At 41.3% G+C, this 22145-nt stretch overlaps 1 protein-coding gene across 2 annotated transcripts in view; it reads left to right on the plus strand.

Moving 5' to 3' along the window:
- LOC135094661 (ankyrin-2-like) overlaps positions 1 to 22145 on the plus strand; it is a 179058-nt gene that overhangs the window by 143136 nt on the left and 13777 nt on the right. The gene's annotated exons all lie outside the window — the stretch shown is intronic.

Raw genomic sequence — 22145 nt, forward strand, 5'->3', positions numbered from 1 at the left:
AATAAATAAAATAAATAAATAAATAAATAATATAAATAACTAGATAAATAAATTAATTAATTAAAAATAAATAAATAAAATAATAATAATAATAATAATAATAATAATAATAATAATAATAATAATAATAATAATAATAATAATAATAATAATAACAACTTAAGTATTTTACTGCACCTTGGTCAAAATGGCTCTCAAACACCACTCCTGTAGCAGAGGGATCCCTTGATTCACGGAGGCATCAGCAGAGCCAAGGGGACGATTGTGGTTCCCCTGGATCTCCACAGAGCAAGGAAATTCACTCCTCAGCTTGTCATTGGGCCTATTATGGACAATCCTTATGGTCATATCCGTGAACACCTTGCAACTGTCAAGTGAACACCAGTAATAGTTTGTGTCGGTGTAGCCAATATAAAATGCACACTTGACTAACCAGCTGCTTAGTTTAAATAGCACTAGCTAGCATGTCTGATGGTAAATTGATAAGTATGCTTGAAAGCACTCACAGGTGTCACAAAATCAAAGTCTTATACGAGTATTTACACACGTCAGGTCCTACTTGAAGGCAAGCACTCGTAAAAAATGTAAACAGATGAAGCATGTAATTCACAGGGAGACTAGCAAAGAAAAACAGACAACTCACATCATCCCAATATTTGAAAAAAAAAAAAAAAAAATAACATGATGTGATTCTTTAAATGATCATTTGATTAGTCTTGCTCCTGATAACAAGTCTTAAGCCACATACTGATTGGTGGAAGTGTGGTGGTGTTGGGTGGTTAACACAATGGGTTTTCCAAGCCAAGCTGTGCTAACAGCCCCAAGAGACTCTCTGAAGGGATTTAACCTAACCTAACCTAGCCTAACCTAAGCCACCTAGCCTAAGTAGGTATAACATTACCTAACTAACCCATGCCTGAGAAGGATAAATTTCTACAGTACAACCAAATTGCAAATTACAAAACTGTGATATTTGTTACTGTTTGTTTATGTTATAGATGATTTTGAGCACAAAACACATCATAATTACTTCACTCTGCCTCTTTTCCTGTCATCCCTCTGTGACCTTGGGGACTCATCGGGAAGGGGGATTTATGGGCAAGGAACATGAAATTGGTCATTTTTTTACTTGAATGGAGATGAGGGATTAAAATAGGGCAATCCTAATTTAACCTGACCTCACCTGACCTGACATGACTTAACCTAACCTGACCTAGCCTAACATAACCTGACCTGACCTATCCTAACATAACCTGATCTAACCTAACCTAACCATTTTCATTTCCTGACCAATTCTTTAACTATGAACACAAGTGCATGGTTTGCCTGCTTCACACTCTTGTCATGGTCTCTAAAATCCTTCATACCAATGATGGAATCAAGTGGCCTGGTCAAAATGGAGAAATTCTCTGATGGTCATTGCATCAAATGCATGCCACAAAAAGTCTCTTCCTATGACGCAGCCTTTGCTCTCTTCCTCAAGACTGTCAGAGTTTGTTTGTTCCAGCCTGCTTTGATGGAAGTTTCCCTTAGCCAAAGTTGAACACTGGAACTGCTTGGGAGTGAAAAAAGTAGTGTTTTTAAAACCTATATGCTTTAGAACTATGGTAACGTAAGGTCAGAGCAAACTTCCTCCCTTTCCCCCCATATCTTCTACCCTTCTTGTTTCTTAAGCCATTAATTACCTGTCCTTTGATAAATTCCTGCACTTCAGGGCTTACATAAAGAAAAATGGAGTTTTTAAGCTGCTGTGGACTTTTCAGGGTCTGCTACCACAATCCCTTCACTTGTTTTCTGAGCTTGCTGATATGTTCTGCAGCAACCTGATTTTTCTAAGCTCTGAAAACATTTCAAAAATATTTCAGCTGTTTTGTTTATAATTATCACAACTTCAAAAATTCCAATTTGTCTTTCATATACTAGATTCACATTTGTAGCTGCCTCTGGAAAGTGGTGTTTCCACACAAAACAAAACAAAAGTTAAGGTCACTATAACAACAGTTCAAAGACAATCTTGAACTGATGTTGAAAACTCGATAAAATATACAATTATAGCACTTAAAACATTCTAAAGCAAATAACAGCAGTCACAAGGCTTGGGGCGAGGCTGTGGTGGTGTCTGGACTGTTGCCCCAAGCTACTGCTCAGTGACAGGGCACTGTGCAGGCACCTGACAAGGGATATCATCTGCTGGACAGGCAATGTGTTAGTCATGGTGGCTTTCAAGTGTGAACATTTACTACAAGTGGCACTGGCACACAATCTCCAGTCTGTGGACAACAGTGTACATATGCCTCAGAAGAGCCCACACTATCACCTGAATGTTGAGGGCTTTATGAGAGACCACAGTTTTTATTTAGCCTGGCTAGATGAAGAAATGATGAGGAAACTAACTAATTGTAACGATTCTTCCGAAATTGGAATATGCAGTTGTAGTATGGTCACCAAGTCTCATGAAACATATTAGGAAACGGGAGAGGATACAAAGAGCAGCAACAAGGATGATTCCAAACTCAAGTGAAGAGGCATACAAAATGAGATTAGAAAAACTAAACCTTCCAACTCTAAAATAAAGAAGAGAGAGATAGAGGAGACTTAATTACGATATACAGACCAATGGAAGGACTGAAAAAGCTAGACAGCAACAACATTGTGACGTGGGATATGATACACACTAGAGAACACAGAAAGAAGCTAAAAAAGGAAATTTGTAGAAGAGATATCAAAAAGAATAGTTTTCCACAAAGAGTAGTTGATACATCGAACTGCCTAAATAAGGATGTGGTACAAGCAAAAACTATTCATAATTCCAAGGCCAAGTTAGATGATAATAGATACAGAGGTGGGATAGTACGAGCATAGCTCCTTTCCCGCATGATAATTAAGTAATCACAACTAAGTAATCACAGACACAGCTGTTTGGACTCCGGTGCTAGAGCTCCTGAAGACGCACACGCTACCGGCTGCTGACAAAACTACAACTCCTAGTAATGTATATACAAGGGTGAGGGGGCTAGAGAGTCTTGTCTCCAATTTTAATACATAAAGGAGCATTCTGAGACTGAAAAAAAAAAAAATGGAAGAAAAGGAAGATCTAGGTGGCACCATTGGTCGTGATGTGTTTCTAAACAAATCGAGTGAGGAGGTGACACAAAATGTGCATTGTATTGAAATCCCTGTGGGTTTGAGACAATTGGTAGAGACAAGTGGAGAAAGGGATTTTTCAGGATTCAGAGAAGAGAAAGGAAATATGAGAAGGATAACCAGTGTAGAGAGAGAAATGCTGCAGTTAGCTATGATGAATACAATAGACTAATGGGTGGAGCAATTTACAAGATATAAAGAGGAACCATCTATGCTAGACCTGGTGTTCAAAAAATAAATAAATAAAACAGAGCCCCGTCCAACCATTAAACACTTAAGCCCAATGGGAAAAGTGACAATGTGGTGTTAGAAGTAGTACTGCAAGATTGGGGGGTTCTACCATGTAAGGAGGATTATAAAAATGGGAGATTAAATCACACAAAGACAAATTTTTGCAGAGTTGAAAAAATTCCTTGGGAGTATTGATTGGAAGGGACTTATGGAAGGCAAGACAGTGCAAGATAAATACAAAATACAATGAGGGTGTGCAGAAGTATGTACCTATATATGTAAATTAAAGAGGAACAAACATTTTTGGTATAATGCCATATGTGCAGAAGCTAAGAAGGGAAAGGATATAGCTTGGAAGAGACTGAAGAAGCAAAGAAATGAAAATAACAGAGAGCAGTACAAGGAGGCAAAAGAATGAGAAACAATTTGAAAAGGATGTGGTAAAAAAATGGGAAGAAGAGCCCAAGCTTTTCTACAGGTATATCAATGGAAAGATGACAAACAGAGAGATCATTGACAAGATAGTACAGGGAGAAAGGATATATCAAACAATGGAAGAGATGACTGAAATCATGAATGAGAGTTCCAGGTCTGTGTTCAGTGTGGAAACAGATTTTAAAGCACCAAACGAGGAAGTGCGGCAGTGGGGTGTTACGGGAATTGGTACAAAAAACACGAAATTGGCAAATTGTTAGAGAAGTTGGATGTCAGGAAAGCATTGGGGACTGATGAAGTGTCAGGTTGGACACAAAAGGAATGTAGAGAACATGTGGTGGAGCCAATTTGGGATGTGATGAACAGCTCACTGATAGAAGGAAGAGTACCATAGGAGTGGAAAAGAGCAAATATAGTGCCAATACACAAAGAAGGAATGAAGACTGAGCCACTAAATTATAGACTGGTGTTGTTAACTAGTGTTGTGAGCAAGATCTGTGAAATAGTGATCAACAAAAAGTGGGTGAAATATTTGGAAGAGAATGAAGTTATAGCAAAGAGCCAATTTGGTTTCAGAAAAGGAAGGTCATGTGTGACAAATTTACTAAGTTTCTATATAAGAGTAATAGATGAAGTACAAAACAGAGATGGGTGAATAGATGCAGTGTATTTGTACATTAGAAAAGCATAAAAGATTATTGTGGAAGAAGGAACATATATGAGGACTGAGAGGGAAAGTGCTAAAATGGATGAGAGACTACTTAAAGGATAGAGAAATGAGAACTGTGATCAGGGATACCTGTTCAAGTTGGAGTAATGTAACAAGCGGAGTAGCAAAGGGGTCAGTGTTAGCACCCATTATGTTCCAAATATGCATCAATGATATGCAGGAGGGTTTGACCAGTTGTATTAATCTGTTTGCTGGTGATGCAAAATTGTTAAGAGCAACAAAGAGCCATGCTGATTGTATGGAGCTGCAAAGAGATATTGACAAGATTTATAGGTGGAGCTAGAAGTGAAAATTTTAAATGAATGCTAAGAAATGCCATGTAATGGAATTGGAAAAGAGTAAAAGAAGACCTACATGGGACTATAAAATGGGGGAGGAAGTAATAATGAAGAGCAAGGAGAAAGACCTAGGAGTGTTTTTTCAAGATACCCTGACCCCTGAACGGCATACAAGTGAGATATCTGGCTTGACGTACAGTATGTGAACAAATATTAGGGTGGCATTTCATTACATGGACAAACTAAAATGAAAAATATTATAGCCACTATGCTACATCCCAAGCTGGAATATGCAACAGTGGTGTAATCTATGCATATGAAGAAGGATATAAAGAAGTTGGAAATAATTCATAGAGCAGCTACAAGGAGCTGAAAGACCTAACATACGAGGAGAGGTTGAAAGAGATGGGACTGCCAACTTTGCAAGTTAGAAGAGAAAGAGGAAATCTAACAACGATGTATAAAATAGTTAACTGCATTAAGAGGATTGACAAGCAGGGTCTGGTGATGCTGAAAGAAGACAGAGCTGGACAGACGAGAGGGCACTCAAAGAAGATCAGGAAGAGTCAGTGTTTGAGGGACATCAAGAAGTACAGTTTTCCACATCGAATTGTGGACATCTGGAACAGCCTAAATGAAGAGGGTATTACAGCACCAAACGTGCACAAATTTAAGGAAATGATGGACAAATATAGATTTGGAGACAGGACACTATGAGCCCTGCTGGAACCCTGTATTATACATCTAGGTAAACACACACACACACGCGCGCGCGCGCGCACAAAATGATATGGCATCGGCCTTCACCACACAAGACAGGTGAAAAATTAATGTAAGACATTACCTTATGTGGCATCCCAGCAAACACGTGGTGGAAGGTCTGGGATGATCATGTCATCACTCATTTTCAGCCGTCCAAAATTTGTCCAACATCTGCACAAATAACCAAGTAGTAAACATCACATGGTGATATTACAGACATTTTGTTATTTTAGCATCATACAAAAATAACTTGATATAATAAAATTAATGTCTCCCCATAAGGTGGAAGCTGTACTTGTGAAGTGTCTGTGACCACTCGGGAATCAATCTTGGATGCTTCATGTTCTACTGGGGAGAAAATTAAAACATAAACCTTAGAGAGAAAAAAAAAAGATAAAACAAATAACTGCCTTTACAAATTTAACATGTAAATATGCAGCAATGGAAGTATGGGATGAGATGTTCCAAGTTATTTGATGTTTACAGTATATGCTCACAATTCTATTTGCACTGTTCAATTGAAGGAAAACTATTATTAAACAACTATTTATGGGAAAGAATATAGCACACACTAAGAAGTAATAAACAATTAAGGTGTGTGTATATACACATCCATGCACCTTCAAGTGTCCCACTGCTGTGACCATCGTGGCTGTTGTGTACAGAGCTGCCATCTAAAGGACTGCCATCTCAAGGACTGCCACCTCAAGGACTGCCACCTCAAGGACTGCCATGTCAAGGTCTGCCATCTCAGCAAATTCCAATGCACTGAAAATAACATGCTGAAGAAGTAAAAAAAAATATAAGTAAATAAATAACAACAATAATAAACTGTACACAAGCTGTGTTGTACAGTTCCATACATTACTTAGACCATTAAGCAATATTAAAATGTAACCAACATTAGATATATATTATTTACAAATCACAGCCTCCGACCGCAATGCTGTGCTTCACAGTACCTCAGCAAAGCACCGTCACCAGCACGTATCCAGTAATCCAGTATCCAGTAATGACATTTAGGTACAACAGTACTCATCACATTAAGTTAGTAACTCTCAAGATAATTCCGATATATTTTAATACAACTATAATATTGCCAGAATTTCTCATCATACGATGTGAACATTGCATTTTAAAACACGTATATTATCGGTGACAAAAAATGCAGCTACTGAAAATAGCCTTTCATCATGTACAAGACAGCGTTACTGAGAAGACGACCATTACTTCCAATAAAACAAGGATGAAAATGGTCATCATAAACCGCCTGGGCATGTTTCTGGTATGCTACATTCAGGTTTTTTACCCACTGAAACAATCTGAAAATGTATTGGAGATGTATTAACCAGAAAGTGATACTCAAAGCATACTTACATTCAATATTTGTGCACCATAAAACTCGACATAAAATCATCAAAAAAGGAGAGGTAAAAAATACTGAAAGACTGCACGTGTAGTTTTATTTTTAGGCATATATATATATATATATATATATATATATATATATATATATATATATATATATATATATATATATATATATATATATATATATATATATATATATATATATATATATATATATATATATATATATATATATATATATATATATATATATATATATATGTATATATATATTCGATCCAAAGCTGGATGCTGCGTTTATGTGCGCAATGACTTAACCTGCTCTCGTGCCCATGCTCTTGAATCTTCCGAGTTTTTCACCATCTGGTTACGACTATAGAGTCACTCTCATACTAAATTTATCTGTGCTGTATACCTCTCTCCTAACTCCTCTGACTATAAGAAATTCTTTGACTACTTAACTTCCAAAGTGGAGCACATTCTGACCCTCTTCCCTTTTGCAGAGATTTCCATTCTTGGAGACTTCAATGTTCACCACCAGCTTTGGCTTTCCTCTCCCTTCACTGACCATCCTGGTGAACTAGCCTACAACTTTGCTATCCTCCATGACCTAGAGCAATTGGTGCAAGACCCTACTCGTATTCCTGACCGTCTTGGAGATACGCCCAACATCCTTGACCTTTTCCTGACCTCTAATCCTTCTGCTTATGCTGTCACCCTTTCTTCTCCGTTGGGCTCCTCCGATCACAATCTCATATCTTTATCTTGTCCTATCACTCCAATCCCTCCCTCCTCAGCATCCCCCTAAGCGAAGGTGCCTCTGGCGTTTTGCCTCTGCTAGTTGGGTGGACCTGAGGAGGTATTTTGCTGATTTTCCTTGAAATGACTACTGCTGCCGTGTCAGAGACCTGTCTTTGTGTGCTGAGCGCATAACAGAGGTGATAGTGTCTGGCATGAAGGCGTACATTCCTCACTCTTTTTCTTGTCCTAAACCTTCTAAACCTTGGTTTAACACAGCTTGTTCTCATGCTATACATGATAGAGAGGTGGCCCACAAAAGATACTTAAGCCTTCCATCACCAGAATCTCATGCACTTTATATTTCTGCCCGGAACCATGCCAAGTCTGTTCTCCAACTAGCCAAAAACTCTTTCATTAACAGAAAATGTCAAAACCTTTCAAGATGTAACTCCCCTCGTGATTTCTGGCATCTAGCCAAAAATATCTCCAATAACTTTGCTTCTTCTTTCCCTCTTCTACTTCAACCAGATGGCACCACTGCTATCACATCTATTTCTAAAGCTGAACTCTTTGCTCAAACCTTCGCTAAAAATTCTACCTTGGACGATTCTGGGCTTGTTCCTCCCTCTCCTCCACCCTCTGACTACTTCATGCCACCTATTAAAATTTTTCGCAATGATGTTTTCCACGCCCTCGCTGGCCTAAACCCTCGGAAGACTTATGGACCTGATGGGGTCCCTTCTATTGTTCTCCGAAACTGTGCCTCTGTGCTTGCACCTTGCCTAGTCAAACTCTTTCAGCTCTGTCTGTCTACCTTTCCTTCTTGCTGGAAGTTTGCCTACATTCAACCTGTTCCTAAAAAGGGTGACCGCTCTAATCCCTCAAACTACCGTCCTATTGCTTTAATTTCCTGCTTATCTAAAGTTTTTTAATCTATCCTCAACAGGAAGATTCTTAAACATCTATCACTTCACAACCTTCTATCTGATCGCCAGTATGGGTTCCGTCAAGGCCGCTCTACTGGTGATCTTCTGGCTTTCCTTACTGAGTCTTGGTCATCCTCTTTTAGAGATTTTGGTGAAACTTTTGCTGTTGCCTTGGAGATATCAAAAGCTTTTGATAGAGTCTGGCACAAAGCTTTGATTTCCAAACTACCCTCCTACGGTTTCTATCCTTCTCTCTGTAACTTCATCTCAAGTTTCCTTTCTGACCGTTCTATTGCTGCTGTGGTAGACGGTCACTGTTCTTCTCCTAAATCTATTAACAGTGGTGTTCCTCAGGGTTCTGTCCTGTCATCCACTCTCTTATTATATATCAATGATCTTCTAAACCAAACTTCTTCTCTTATCCACTCCTATGCTGATGATACCACCCTGCACTTTTCCACGTCTTTTCATAGATGTCCAACCTTTCACGAAGTAAACATTTTACGGAAGGAAGCCACAGAACTCCTGACCTCTGATCTTTCTAAAATTTCTGATTGGGGCAGAGCAAACTTGGTATTGTTCAATGCCTCAAAAACTCAATTCCTCCATCTATCAACTCGACACAACCTTCCAGACAACACTCCCAACTTCTCTTCCCACTATTCACTTCAATGACACTCAACTGTCCCCCCTCTTCCACACTGAACATCCTCGGTCTGTCCTTTACTTATAATCTGAACTGGAAACTTCACATCTTATCTCTAGCTAAAACAGCTTCTATGAAGTTAGGTGTTCTGAGACGTCTCCGCCAGTTTTTCTCACCCCCCAAGCTGCTAACTCTGTACAAGGGCCTTATCCGTCCATGTATGGAGTATGCTTCACATGTCTGGAGGGGTTCCACTCATACTGCTCTTCTAGACAGGGTGGAATCAAAAGCTTTTCGTCTCATCAACTCCTCTCCTCTAACTGACTGTCTTCAGCCTCTTTCTCACCGCCGCAGTGTTGCATATCTAGCTGTCTTCTACCGCTATTTTCATGCTAACTGCTCTTCTGATCTTGCTAACTGCATGCCTCCCCTCCTTCCGCGGCCTCGTTGCACAAGACTTTCTTCTTTCTCTCACCCCTATTCTGTCCACCTCTTTAACGCAAGAGTTAACCAGTATTCTCAATCATTCATCCCTTTCTCTGGTAAACTCTGGAACTTCCAGCCTGCTTCTGTATTTCCACCTTCCTATGACTTGAATTCCTTCAAGAGGGAGGTTTCAAGACACTTATTCACCAATTTTTGACCACTGCTTTGACCCTTTTATGGGACTGGCATTTCAGTGGGCATCTTTTTTTATTAAAATTTTTGTTGCCCTTGGCCAGTATCTTTCCTACATGAAAAAAAAAAAAAAAAAAAAAATATATATATATATATATATATATATATATATATATATATATATATATATATATATATATATATATATATATATATATATATATATATATATATATATATATATATATATATATATATATATATTATGCTGTTTTTCCAGGTAAATTTCTTTCTTAGAAACAAATAACTTTGCAAAGATAAATTTGTACAAGCAATCTACTGCAGCGCTATGCTTAGGAAACTACACTTGCTTATGAAAATGTGCACCCGGTCTTCATATCAATCATGTACAACATTTCTGTTATCCATATACACTATGCATGTACACACCATCTTTTCTCACCAAGAATTTCATCTGCCGCACAGTCACTCATCAACCCATTACATGAAGAAACAATCCCAGGTAACTTTCCCGTTTCTCTACAAACTCCATATGGTGGACTCCTGCTGGGGTCCAGTATTTTTATATTGTTGTCAAAGCCATGAAGGGGACATCTGTGAAGGTGGAGAAGTTAATTGACCATGAACTGTTAAAGACTGGATGTCAGGAAGGGTTTAAGGCTGTGGGGCAACTGGCAGAGGCTGTTGCAGGTTTATGTCAGCAGCAGGCCAACAGCCATCAGTTTCAGTCAATAGTGTAGTCACGGCCACTTACCAGTATTAGCAGGTTTTCGGGCAGGATTAAGAATGTCAAGGAGTGGGATGATTGGGCGAGGGATGCACAAGAAGCTATAACACAGATAAACCTGCAAGGGTCTGAAGCTGTGGAATATTTGTGTGGGTTCCTGGACAGTCCAGCACTGACACGAGTAAGGCACAGCTAAGTGAGATGTGTCACAGAGTTATTGGAGTGCCTGAAGAGAGCCTTTTGTCCAAAATAAGGATATGTGGAGCTGGAGAAACAATTACATAGTCGAATCCAGCACCCACATGAAAGGGTGTGGGAGTATGCTGACTTCTTGAGAGAAATTGAGAATAAGATGCAAGAGGTGAGACCGAGAGGGGTAAAGGATTGGCAGTGGCTGCTGTTTACCTGGTTTTGTAGAAACCTAAGGCACAGGGCCATTGCAGTCAAGCTACAGAAGTGGTGGGAGAATCAACCTGATGCTCTAACTTGGGATGGACTGGTGCAGAGGGCCCAGGAGAAGGTGAGGGAAAAGGAGCAGATTCAGCAGGAGGAGGCAGAGCTAGGACAGCAGAATGTAACAAAGAGGGCTGTAAGGGTGTTGCTTCTTTAGCCCCATATGTTCTATGTGGCCAGCAGGGCCGGAAGGATAAGACAAAGGGAAATGGGAAGCCTTTGAGGAAAGTGGGCCAACCCTTGAGGCCAGATGTGGGCCCATGTCAAGATCATGCTGTAAATAGTATCGTGGGAGGTGCTTGTGAAGTTGGCAGAGGTGAAGAGAAGCAGGTTGTTTGGGAAAACTCCAGTAATCACTTTAACTGTGAATGGTGTACCAGTGGATGCTATGGCTGACTCAGGGGCGGAGGTTAGTCTGGTCACCGAGGAGTGGTATATCAATTATCTCTTACCAGTGAGAGTTGTGTTGCATGAAGCAAATTGGCAAATTACAGATGCACGTGGGACTGCCATCCCTTGCTTCGGTTATGTCCTGGTGGATTTAGTGGTGAAAGAGAAAGTGAAAAAAAATTGTGGTTTATTTGTTAAGTGTACAGTACAGGGAGGTGGTGTGGTGCAGGGGACCCAGTTACCTTTGTTGCTGGGAAAGAATGTATTGGCAGAGTGGGTGCAAGAATGGAGTTCTGTGAAGGAAAAGAGTTTTGGCGAGCTAGAGAGAAAATGGAGTAGGAGTGTGAAGGCTGTAGAAACTAAGTTAAGAGTAATGCAGCAACCTTCGGGGTGGGCTGTGGTGCAACAGTGGCAGGATCTGGTGATTCCAGCAGGAACAAGGAAGATAATGAGTGTGTTTGTGCCTAGGCTGCAGGAAGTGGAGAGTGAAAGTGTAATGTTGGAGCCCCTGGAAAATGGGCATGAGTACTGGGTACCAGAGATAATATGTGTATTTCCAAGTTACACTACAGTGGAAAGAAGGCGAGGTTGGATGGCAATGGCAAATATTGGGAAATTGGATGTGAACTTGAGGCCACAGTGGAAAATAGCTACAGTTTCATATGGTCGTGAGGTGACAAAGAAAAAAGTTACACGCTTATTGACTGAACAAATGCCAGTACAGAGTGCAGAGATAGTTGCCAAGTTTAGGAAACAGTTGGGAGTACATGTAGACGAGAGCCAGCTACAGATGGGGTAGTTGGAAAAATTAGACAAGTTGTTGTGCCAGTACCGGAGTGTGTTTGTGGAGGATGAACAGGAGTTAGGCTGTGCAACAGGTGTTGAACATTAGATACACTTGACTACTGATGTGCCTATACGGTTACCTTACCGTCACATCCGCCCAAAGTGCATGACAGAGGTGAAAGCACATATTAAAGGCCTTCAAGAACAGGGAGTTGTGGAGGAGAGTGTGAGCCCATATGCAGCTCCAATTGTGTTAGTGAGGAAGAAAGATAATACCATGAGACTTTGTGTGGATTATAGGAGGTTAAATGAGGTTACAGTGAAGGATGCTTTTCCCTCGCCACGTATTCAAGAAACCCTGGATGCTGTGGCTGGATCATAGTATTTTTCCTCCTTTGATTTAGCTGCAGGTTGCCATCAGATTAGGGTGAGAGAAGAGGATCGAGCCAAGACAGCTTTTGTAACCTCTTTGGTCACTACCAGTATGTGCGCTGCCCCATGGGTATCACTAATGCTCCAGCTACCTTCCAGCGTTTTATGGAGTACGTGTTTACTGATAACATTTTTGTCACCATGCTTGTGTATTTGGATGACCTTTTGATTTTCTCTAGGAATGTGGAGGAACATTTTGATAGGCTGCAAGTGGTGTTTGAACTTCTTAGAAAGGATGGCTTGAAATTGAAGCCATCTAAGTGTCATCTCCTCAAATTCCAAGTTAAATATTTTGGGTATATAATGTACAAGGAAAGGGTTAGCACAGACCCAGAGAAAATCAAGGCAGTTCAGGAGTGGCCCAACTCCCGTATTGCAAGAGAGATGAGAGCTTTTGTGGCTTTTTGTTCATTCTATAGGCGATTTATTGAGGGGTTTGCAAAGGTAGCTGCACCACTTCATGCACTGATGAGTGGGGATTCTAAGGCAGATGTAAGCAAGTACTGGAGAGAGAGAGGGAGGCTAGTGCTTTTGCAGAATTAAAAGAAAAGTTGACTCACGTGCCTGTGCTGAAAAATGCAGACTATGAGAAACAGTTTGTGGTAGAGACTGATGCAAGCTTTGATGGCTTAGGAGCAGTACTCTCTCACGAGTATGAAGGGAAGTTGTACCCAGTTGCCTATGCTAATCGGGGCCTCAGAAAATCGGAGAGGAACATGAGTAACTACAGCACACGGAAGTAAGAGCTGATAGCTTTGAAGTGGGCGGTGACAGAGCAGTTTAAGAACTATTTGGTTGGGGGAAAATTTGTGGTGCTAACAGATAACAATCCTTTGGTGCATTTGAAGACAACAAAACTCGGGGCAGTGGAGAGCAGATGATTGGGAGATTTGGAGAGGTTTGACCTTAATGTGCAGTATCGGCTAGGAAAGGAAAATAGCAATGCAGATGGGCTGTCAAGGAGACCACATGAGCTGGAGGAGGGAAAAGACGAAGAGTTAAGGAAGGTGTTGGAGAGTGCTCCATTGGCAAGAGTAGCAGTAATGAAGGTGTGGGACAAGGTACAGGTAGAACAGATGCTGGATGCACAGAAGGCTTGCCCTGTGCTGGGCAAACTATGGATACAAATGGTTGGCAGGTTGCATGTGAGGGAAATAAGAGATTTGCTGCAATCAGAAGAATCCAAACAGTCGTGGAGAGTGAGGCGGAAGTTGTTTATGAAGGATGGAGTGATATATTGGGCAGGAGATAAGAAAAACCGCAGCAAATGGAGAGTAGTTTTACATAAGGGACAGAGAAAGGAGGTGATGAGGGGAGCTCATGACGAATGGGGCCATCAGGGGGTAGCTAGAACTACTGCCTTAATCAACAGGAAGTTTGCTTGGCCAGGATTACATGAGGATGTAAAAAAGTATGTGGCTGGGTGTAAGACGTGCCATAGCAAAAAGAGGAGGGGCCAATGGCAAAGACTCGCCTGGGAACAATTGAGGCTAGTCGACCCTGGGAAATCTTGACCATGGATTTTACAGTGCCTGAGCCTGCTAAAGATGGGAAGGAGAATGTACTGGTAATAAGAAATGTGTTCAGCAAGTTTGCTTTAGCTTTTCCTACCAAGAATCACTGTTGATAAAATCTTAGAGGAAATTTTTTACCGGTTTGGGTGCCCAGAGCAAATTCATAGTGATCAAGGCATGAATTTTGAAGGGCAGCTAGTGCAAGAGCTGTGCAAGCACTATCAAGTGAAAAAGTCCCGGACTTCCCATATCATCCTCAGGGTAATGGGGTATGTGAGCGGTTCAATTGTACCATGCATGGCATGTTGGCTACTTTGTGTAAAGAGCAAAGGGAGCAGTGGCCTAGGTATTTATCTAGCCTAACTGCTATCTGCAACAGCACACCACATGCTGTGACTGGGTTCTCACCGCGCTATCTGTTGTTTTGGGGTGGAGCCTTATCTACCTATGGACCGGTTCACAGTGGGTACGGACGAGGCTGCTATTACCCACCATCAGTGGGTTAGGAAGCTCCGGGAGACCCAACAGAAAGCCTGGAAGGCAGCTAAGGAAAACATAAAACAGTATAATGACGGTAATAGAAGGAAAAGGCAAGAGCAGGCAATAGGAAAATCTTTGCAGGAGGGTCAGCGGGTTTTTCTGTGAGATCATTCAGTGGTTGGGAGGAATAAGATCCATCCTAAATTTGCAGAAGAGGTCTGGGTAATTGTAGAAGTGCTGGATAAGGTTAGTGTGGTATATCGGGTGAGACCAGAGGATGAACAAGATTATGAGAAAGTGCTACATAGGAGTAATCTTAGACCCTTGAGAGCAGGGTATTGTGAGGGTTCATCTGAACAGCAACAACAGGACAAGGGGCCTTAGCATGTAGAGGACAGGTAATTTTCAGAGGAAGATGAGGAGGGAAAGCAAGTGGAAGAGGAAGAAGTAGAGATGTCTGATATGACCGAGGTGTTGCGACGGTTTGGGTTTGATGAGGGGTCCCCATCCAGGGTGGAAGAAGATAGGAATGATTTGACCACAATACCAGAGTGTGAGGAGATAGAAGAAGAAGCAGGTCAGGAGAGGGAGGAGGATCAAGTGATTATGCCGGAGTGTGAACAGGCTGGGGAGGAAGCAGGTCAGGAGAGGGAGGAGGATCAAGTGATTATGCCGGAGTGTGAACAGGCTGGGGAGGAAGCAAGTCAGAAAAAGGAGACCAAGGAAGTAGTGGGGTCAGAAAGAAGAGAACCTGCGAGATTTAGACGGTCTCGTAGGCTTGCAGAGCAAGAAAGGAAAGATGGAAATGGGTGTCTTTTGTGCGATGGATGTGCACGAGGGCACGCACAATATTTGAGGGGCTGAGTGTGAGGAGTTAGGCGGAGCTAGACGCATCGTGACGTTCAGCTGCTTAGCGTGGGGTTTGATGGGAAGGGTTTGTTTTGGAACGGGAGGGATTTTGGCGCTGAACATGGACACTTGAGGCGTTGTTTTAGAGGTCTGGATTGTGTGGCTTCGTCAGCATAGCAGGTATGTGATAGTGTATTTCAGTGTGAAGATATTGTTGGGCAAAGCGTTGGATGTTAATGAAATGTAGGGAGCAGGAGAGAGAATGATTAGAGTGCACTATGGGTGTGTTGCAGGAGTTTCACGGTGATGCTTAAGGACCGTAGCCGCAGCCGTCTTCACCAGTATGTGCCTGTCTACTGGAGGAGTGGTGTAGTGTGTGGCCATCCTGAGCCCTATCAGTCTGTGGTGACAAGAGGGAGATGCCTGTCATCACTCAGCAGGGGAAAAAAAGCGTTCGTGTGAACGAGGGTTACCTGTGGTGTCCCTCAACTGGAAATTTTGAGGTGTATAAGTCTCATTTAGTTATTTCTTCTTTTTTTGTTGTGAGTTTACACGAGTTGTGTATTGATTTATTTTGATATCCATTAAAGTGTTATTTGTATGTTTTATGTTTGTTTACCCTAGCAGGAGATTTTTTTAGTTTTCACTCCAGTGGTGAAGTTAAGGTGAACCCAGGCTGGTTGGTGGGCAGCTGGTACTTCATTATATTCTCTTAAGTTTTGATGTGATTTAAAAATCTGCCTTCAGTTTCTGTCACAAATTATTCGGTTTTCATTTTTACCACTCCTCCACCATAAGGAACAGTAATTTATGACAAAAATAATCGCAAATTAGTCAAAATGCATAAAAACTTACAAGAAAAAATAGTTTTGTCCCTATAAATACTCATCAACACTGTGCAGTTCACAGTTTAGACCAGTTGCTCACTATAGTACTCCTGATCAAAAGCCAACAATTAAATGAAAAAAAAAAAAAAAAAAAAAAAACTCACTGGCAGCATTACTGTAAGTTTCTGACACATTCCTAACCTAACCTGACTTAACCAAAACCTAACCTAACCAACCTTCCTCGCTAACCTGACTTAACCAACCATCCTAACCAACCTAACCTAACTTAATCAAACAAAACCTAACCAACCTACCCAAATTCACTTAAACGAACCAAACCTAACAAACCTTCCTACCTAACTTGACTTAACCAAACCAAACCTAGCCAACTAACTAACCTAACTAACCTAACCTAACTCAACCAAACAAAACCTAACCAACCGACCTAATTAACTTTACTTAACCAAACAAAATATAGCCTACCTACAAACCTAACCTAACCTAACCTAATCTAAACCAAACCAAACCTGGCCAACCGAACTCAACCAAACCAAACTAAGCCTACCTACCTAACTAACCTAACTTTCTAACTAAACTAATCTTAACACGCCCAAAAGAAAATCAATAAATGTTCAATGTTTGTTGAAGGCATCAGTACGTGACAAATACGTCAACAAATACACTATCCATTTCATAGCCTCCTTAAAATGACAACTGCATCCTTGAAGTAAACATTTATTTATGTACCCCTTCATCTCTTATTTGCTACTATACTCAGCTCTTGGCATCCTTAGGAAATATATGTAGCTTTTCGGGACCATTTTTGTCTTACACACACACACACACACACACACACACACACACACACACACACACACACACAAAATAAAAATAATAAAATAAAATAAATAAAAAAATAAATAAAAAATACTCACACACTTGATATTATTGATGTTGATATTGATGGTACAAGTTGCTCAGGATCACTCGTAAGCCAGACATTTGGATCGGCAACTCCTGTAGAAGGAGAAAAAAAAAAAAAATGAAATGAAATGAAATGAACAACATCCTCTACACTAACTGTTCCTACATGTAGCACGCGACATTTTCTCCAGAAACTCTTTAACCTCCTCAATCATCCTTTCATTCGCCTCTCTACACAGTCCTAGCAACAACACCATCCACTCCTTTCCTGTCTTCTCCACTCTTTCATTCCTGTCATACCCTAACTTAGACAGTATCACGTGCATCATCTCATTCCTGTCTCTGGCATACTTCACACACTCCAGCACCACATGTTCCACCATCTCATCTTCTCCCATGTCACACCTCTGGCACACTTTGCTGCGGGACTCAGACCATCTGTAACTCCTTGCATTCACATCCATACCGCCCAGGCTTCCATCATGGCATCTTTCATACCTCGTGGCCTCTTTCTCCTTGTACCATTCCAGGGTCTTCTTTCTTTCCATCTCATTCTTCCATTCATTCAGTCCCACAGATTTCACTTCTTTGTCTATTTTGTTCTTCCATTTTCTCACACCCCATTCAGCTCCCACTCTGCCTCCTCTTGTTACCACCCATTCACGCTCATTTTGATTCCTCCTAGCCATTCTTATTGCCCACACAAATTGTAATCCACTCCAGTCTATCATTCTCATGCACCTCTTCCTCCATTTGCTTCCACTTCCATTCCTCAGGTACACCTTCCCTGCTATTCTTCCATCATTCATTCTCTCAAGCTTAATCTTGTACCTAAGTGTGACTTTTGTGAGTTTTTCCCTAAAGGTGTTCCATCCCATATCACCTCTCAAGGCTTCAACTGTTGTGTACCTCAGTGCACTCAGTGTCATCCTTGCTACTCAATTCTGGCCTATTTCTAACTTATCAATTTCACTTTCATTTCATGCAATCACATCCATACCATACATTATACTTGACACAGCCACACTCTTCCACACTTCTCTCAACACGTCATACTTACTTGCTCTCATCCTAGCCACCCTTCCCAGTCGACCTACACACTGGTTTACCATACTTATCTTTTCATTCTTTGCCTTTCCACATCCACTAGGACTCATCCACATCCCTAAGTACTTGTATTCTTGCACCTGTTTCAATTCATTCTCTCCAAGTCTCCATACCATATTACTTTCATCCTCTGAACTATTCACAATCATTATCTTGCTTTTCTCACTGCTAAACCTCACTCCAGTCTTTTCCATACCCATCCACAACATCCAACAAACTTTCTGTTTCTGTTTCTGTGTCTCCTAGTCTGTATCTGTCTCTTGTGTCCATATACATACTTTGCGCTATGTTAACTAACTTTGCGTTCAATCCAATCTTTTCTAAGACTTTACCTAGCATTTCTCTTTTCACTCTATCATAAGCTTTCTCTATATCCAGAAAACGTAGGTACAATTTGCCTCAATCCTTCTTTTTCTTCTCAATAATTTTTATTCACCACAAACATTTTGTCCTCAGTTCTCCTATCCACAAGAAATCCATTCTGTTCTTCACCTAACACTCCAGCTCTCTTAATCCATTTACACAGTCTCTCATTCAACACTGCACTAAAAACTTTACCTATTGTATTGACTAATTTAATTGGCCTGTAGTTCTTCAACTCATTCTTACTCTTGAATCCTTCCTTATGCAACAGACACACTAGGCTCTCATTCCACTTTCTTGGCATTCTCTTTTCATCCCACACTCGGTTGAGTAATTCAGTCATTCTATCAATCACTACCTCCCCGCCATTTTTGTAGAACTCATATGATATACCATCTGGACCTGCTGCCTTACCATTCTTCTGCCTTTTAACACACCTTTCCACTTCCTCCCTGCTGATTCTTTCATCCAGGTCATCTGCTTTCTTCCTTTCCAGTGTCACACATTCTTCTCTTACACTAAACATCATACCTATCCCACTTCTTCCTAGAACCATTTGATTGCCTTCCTGATTCTCTCTTTCTCTACACCATCCACTTTCAGTCTCTCCATACCAACACTGCCTGACATATTCTCACCTCTCATAAACTTGTACAATTCACGGCCACCTTCCAAACTTTTCTCCCTTAAAGATTAATCACACTTCTTTCACTCTTTCACTTTACCATTCATTACCATTCGTTTTGTCAACCGCTGCTGCTTCACATACACTGCATTCTGATACTCATTTGCTGCCTCATTGCTTTCATGCCTCTTTTTCCTCAGCCATCTACACTGTCTACCCATTCTCTTTTGCTCCTTCCTAGCCGCTCTGATGTCATCATTCCACCATGGTTTACATACATTCTTGCCTCTACCTACTCTCATAAAGCCTATCTGGTTCTCAGTAGCATCCCTCACGTCCTCAACCAGTTTCTCTTCCAAATGTTCCACATCATGCACACTTTCATCATCCCAACTTCTCTCACTCAGATAAACCTGAAAATTTTCCCACTTTACATCTCTCTGTCTCCATTTCTTTTTCTTACTTGCCACTTTCGCTTCATTCCCACCCTGCATGAATCACTCCTTAACCAGCATGTTGTGATCAGACACAATATCAACCAAACTATCCTCATCTATCCACATATGTGACACAATTTCACGCATTCTTCTATTCACCAACATGTAGTCAATTGCCGATTCCTTCTCTCGTGCACTCCAAGTCACACACCCCTCAGCCTAAGTAACATTCAAATTTTCCAGCTCCAGCTCATCAACAAACACCCCAAGCATTTCACCATTCCTCTTCACCTGTTCCCCTAGTATTCTGACATGTGCATTCATGTCACTCATAACTAGCACTCTCTCCTCTCCATGCTCTCTCACAATTTTCTTAGGTATGTCATACTTCCTCCTATTCTCTCTATTTGCTCTTTCACCCATGACAGTTATGTACGCTACAACCAGTACCACCTTCTTTGGTCTGCCACGACCATCCATGCATTCCACTCTTTCTGCAAGCACATCCTCACTACTTGTATACTCTCCCACCCTGATCTTCTTGTACTGCACTTTTTTTCCGTTGGCGCTGCAGAATCCCCACCACAGCCACATACATTTTCTTTTCTTTTGATGCTTTCACTGCTTCTATCACTTCCTTTACTGTTTCTTCAGTTCCTGTCTCTACTAAGTTATTGCTTCCTCCTTGAATCACTAGCAGGCTTCTTTCTTCCATTTCTTGCATTTCTTCCTTGACTTTCCTCTTGATGTCTTGGATCTTAGCACCTCCCATGATGGTGCACTCAGTTTCCCTTCTCACGAAGTCGGGAATCTTCCTTATCATGCTGTCTCCAATTACACGTACTGGGGCTTTCTTTATCACCATTCTCTTCCTCCTTTGGCGTCTGTCTATTCTAGCCACATCCACCACTTCTTGCTTGTCTTTTCTCTCTTTAGTCCTCGTCGTCTGTGCTTCTGCCTCCTTCATCAAGTTTTTTGTCTGGGTGCTCTGCTCCACTCTTCTTTCTTCTTTTTCTTCATCCTGGCTTCTCCACACATTGAGGCTCTTGCTCAGGCATAGGAACACCAGAAGTTCGAACCCCAGCGCCTTCATGCCCACACAGGCTACATGGAAACAGGCCATGCATCTCTCGCATGCCACAGGCCTTTGCCTGCTCGCCACACTCTCGTTGCATGAACCACTTACACTCATCACCATCTTCAGGGTATGTCAGCACACAAGGAAGAAAAAATAAACTCCAAAACTCAGAGATCAAGGCAAGGCCACTTGCACACACCGCTGATCAGAAACACCGCTAGCTGTTGTGACATTTGGGGTGGGGAGGGGTGTCTTGATCTTGATCTTGATTTTACAGGAGGATCAGGTTCCTAAGCCAGGTAACAGGCCTGCATCAGTCCCCGTAGTAGACGGAATACGATCTCGATCTTGATCTTGATAATACAGGTGGCTCAGGATCAACTACAGAAGACAAACAAACAAAAGACAACTAGAGAAAAATGAACATTATCCTCTAGACTAATTATACCTACATATTACACGCCACATTTTCTCCAGAAACTCTTTCACAGTCTCAATCGTCCTCTCATGGGTCTCTACACAGTTCCAGCAGCACCACCATCCATTCCCTTCCTGTTTTCTTTACTCTTTTACTCCATTTATGCCCTAACTCAGCAAGAACCATTTGTATCATCTCTCCCCTACTTTTCCCATATCTCTCCAGCACCACATGCTCCACCGTCTCATCCTATTCCATGTCACACATCTGGCATACTTTGCTACTGGATTCAGTCCATCTGTAATTCCTTGCATTCACATCCATACATTGTGCACTAGACTGGTATGACGGAAGCTGTCACTTTTGTTGGTCTTTCCGTCTTGTATCACCTCTCAAAGCTTCCACTGCTGTGTACCTCAGTGCATTCAGTGCCATCCTTGCAACTCTATTCTGCCCCACTTCTAACTTATCAATTTCACTTTCATTCCACGCAATCACATCCATATCATACATTATACTCAGCACAGTCACACTCTTTCACACTTCTCTCAGCACATCATATTTAATCGTTCCCATCTCTTCGCTTTCCAATCGACCTGTTTATTGTTTCACCAAGCTTATCTTTTCATTTTTTATTTGTTGGTTGGTAGCAATATGCATGAATATATGACGCTGCCATCTAGCGGCGGTGCAGGCCTCTAAAACTTTTTCCCTCCTGCTCCACGGGGCTAACTCCTGGTTCTCTAAACTCCTAGGCAGGATTACACCCAGCAACTTTTCTCTCCGATTTCTCGCTCTTTACTTAACGATGAGGAAGTAGTTGCCACTAGTA

The sequence above is a fragment of the Scylla paramamosain genome, chromosome 46 (assembly GCF_035594125.1).
Source record: "Scylla paramamosain isolate STU-SP2022 chromosome 46, ASM3559412v1, whole genome shotgun sequence".
Classification (NCBI taxonomy): Eukaryota; Metazoa; Arthropoda; class Malacostraca; order Decapoda; family Portunidae; genus Scylla; species Scylla paramamosain.